Source organism: Pinus tabuliformis, chromosome 2_2 (genome assembly GCF_031772625.1).
Source record: "Pinus tabuliformis cultivar Carrire ecotype Pingquan chromosome 2_2, CPIR1, whole genome shotgun sequence".
Taxonomy (NCBI): domain Eukaryota; kingdom Viridiplantae; phylum Streptophyta; class Pinopsida; order Pinales; family Pinaceae; genus Pinus; species Pinus tabuliformis.
Genome location: NC_142300.1, coordinates 1,190,505,672 through 1,190,508,781, shown reverse-complemented (window position 1 = coordinate 1,190,508,781; position 3,110 = coordinate 1,190,505,672). Strand labels below are relative to the sequence as shown.

The 3,110-nt window shown below is 38.6% G+C and overlaps 1 pseudogene; it reads left to right on the top strand.

Moving 5' to 3' along the window:
• Nucleotides 1-255: 255 nt before the first annotated feature.
• Nucleotides 256-1,741, top strand: LOC149197754 (zinc finger CCCH domain-containing protein 18 pseudogene; annotated as a pseudogene).
• Nucleotides 1,742-3,110: the final 1,369 nt, after the last annotated feature.

Below are 3,110 nucleotides of genomic sequence, written 5' to 3'. Positions count from 1 at the left end.
ACATGAGCAACAGCAGGATTCAGCATTGTTCGCCCATCATGAATCTTGAATCCAAACCGTTTTGTAACTGATGAGCACAGCGACTTTATCAATTTGAGACCGCCAGCAAAGCTTACCCAGTGATCACAAATTTTCAGACGATCATGACCATTTACTGAACCTCAGGATGATTGTCAGCTCCAAGATCATCTCTTCTATCCCACTGAGAATCTTGATTCCTACAGCCTACCAATTGATAGTCATGTCTATACAGAGATGCTCTCTTTCTTGAATGGAAGCAAGACAGGATTGAATCACAGGCGATCTTATTCCATGACAGACGTTTCTGTAAGCTGTGAGCCAGTTTCTTGGAAACCATGCCTGTATTTTGCCAGGGATATTGCAAGCATGGCTCCAGCTGCCGTTTTACTCACAGTTATTCACGCTCTGACAACGTCTCGAGTTCAATTCCCTTGGATCCCCGCTTCGAAGAAGCTTTCTCTGTGGAATCATTGGAGAGATTAGAGTTAGAACTTCAAGAATTATTGAGAGGAAGACGGGCCCCTGTTTCCCATTGCTTCCCTACCTCAACTCTATTACGAGAGATTTGGGAAAACCCTGCAAGCCGAGGATACTTGACTGAGAGCCAGAGGATGGGAAAGCAGGATACAGGACAAATCTACTAGCACGCTTGAGAATACAGTAACCTCATTGATAGGCCTCATGGTACACACCCATTGTTTAGCAGAGGATGCTAACAGGTTCACAACTTATAGGGCCAAGTGGAACGAGATCCCTACTATTTGAGTGGTGTCAGCTCTGGATCCCGTCAAATTTACATGACATTTCCTGCTGAAAGCACCTTCACGGAGGAGGATGTTTCAACTATTTCAGGTATGTAGTATCATTTCTATTATATTATCCAGTGCGGCGCTTTCTTGGTGGGTGGAAGGGTAGTTAATATGGTTGTTTTACCAGGTTCTGTGTCCTGCCATGACATGACATGCTTGTGCTGGTTAGTAATTGACACCAGGTGCAGGTCCCGGCATAAAAATATCTTGTTAAAAAATATATTGTTGCCCCTTTCAGGATATACGGACCTTAGAGGATGTGAGAATTCCATACCAACAGAAGCGTATGTTTGGATTTGTAACATATGTTTTCCCAGAGACTGTCAAATTGATACGGCCAAAGGAAATCCTCACTATGTCTGCGGTGCTCGTGTTCTGGTTAAGCCATACAAGAAGAAACAAGCATGGAGACAGGTAAATAAATACGTGATTTATCATAAAGCAGCCTGTTTTGAAATTCATCTGCCAGATCCATCACATTGAAGATTGTTTAGGTCTCTTAGGATAGTAACATGTAGCACGTTTCTTGCTTTGGAACTTTGACATTTTGCAGGAAAAATGGCGATAGAGGAGAACAATATGCAAGATACTTGTTGCCATCTTACAATGTAGATTCAAAGGACTATGATCTATGTCCAGGTTTGTACTGATTGAGAGACTTGGTGAGGTAAATGGTTTTAATTAGGGCAGCAGCTGGATGAATTAATTAATGTTGGAGGTTTGTTTATTTCAGCTCTAGGATGTTTCAGAATTCTGAACTGATCAGAAGGCATATAGAAGAGCAAGAGCAAGCCGCATTGGAAAGACTACGCCTGACAGAGTTGCATCTGGCTGACCATGCGCAGAGAACTCAAAATAATACATCACTCTGCAACAACAAAATTCTCATTCTAATGGGCTACTCAATGTAGAGGAAGAAAAGACTCAGGTTTCAGAAGGTTAGAAGTAGTTAGAACTCAGGCGGTTAATTGTTATCTAATGTCACCACTGAGTAGCATTTATCATTCATTTTTTTCCCCTTTAGATGTGTGTTATTTGATAATACATGTGAGGCTGGTTGTGTTACATTTTAATATAATAATCTTTATGTTAATATGATAATATATAGTGTTATTGTGATATGCACAGTTTTAGAAATTTCAATAACTTTGATGGTTGTTTTTATTATTTTTTTCTTTACATGTGGTTTTAGTGATAGTATCTTTTCATATCAACTTTCATATCTATCATGCTAAACTTGCTTTCTTCTGCTACTTTTAGTGATAGGAGCTTTTCCATATGAACTTTTATATCTAGCTTAGTATACTTGGAAATGGATTTTCTGTTTCTTCTTTTCCATATCAATTTTAGATGGAGTTGTGTAATGAGACAACAATTTTGTTGTGACTAAATTTTTTGATTGTCTGAGTGGTTGGAATCAATTTTTGTGGTGAAAATAGATTTAGCACTATCAAAAACCTCTTAAACACCTAAATTCTAGAACTTAATAACTATAAACCTAGATTTATCAACTTAGATTTCCAAAAATTTCTGCTTAAAACAAAATTATAAACTTCATTAAACACTACTACCTTTCATATCCATCATACCGAGTTTGCAAATCACTCATATCATCATACCGAGTTTGCAAATCACTCCTATCGAATTCAACAATAAATCTTTACAGTGATAATGACTTTTCCATACCAGCTTATCATGAAGGGAACTTTGCAAACCACACTCCTGAAGAAATTTTAATTCAACTTCAAAATCAAATTCAACCATATATTCTTTATTCCTAAATCAGTTGATACTGTATACTTTCTTGCTCGGCCTTCGCCTCTATTAAATTCAGTTTATTATTTTTCTGTGCAGAGCTAAACAGCTTCGATCCGCCCACGGATCACTTTGGTTATCTGCTGGATGTGCTGGATAGTGAGCAGAACCCTGAAGAAGAGCCTAAAAAACAGCAAGCCGACAATGACGAAGAATGGTAACAAGGGTTAACGGTCCTGTTTGTTTGTCTGTGTCAATGAGGTAGAGAGACATGTTTTGTTTTGTTTCAATGCACAGTGACAACAGAGAAACTCATGATTTTTGTGTATGTAAAATTTGCAGCAAAGGGCACAACCTTCCTGATAGCCCTTTTGGGTTTTCTAATTCCATTAAAACAACATTGCCCCATCCCAAGAAAACGAACAACTTTTCCTTTTTCGACACCAGCCCAGCACAAGAATCATCCACTTCCATCATGACAAAGGAAGGGACTTGTTCCATGTGCCTCGGTACCTTCAAAATCAT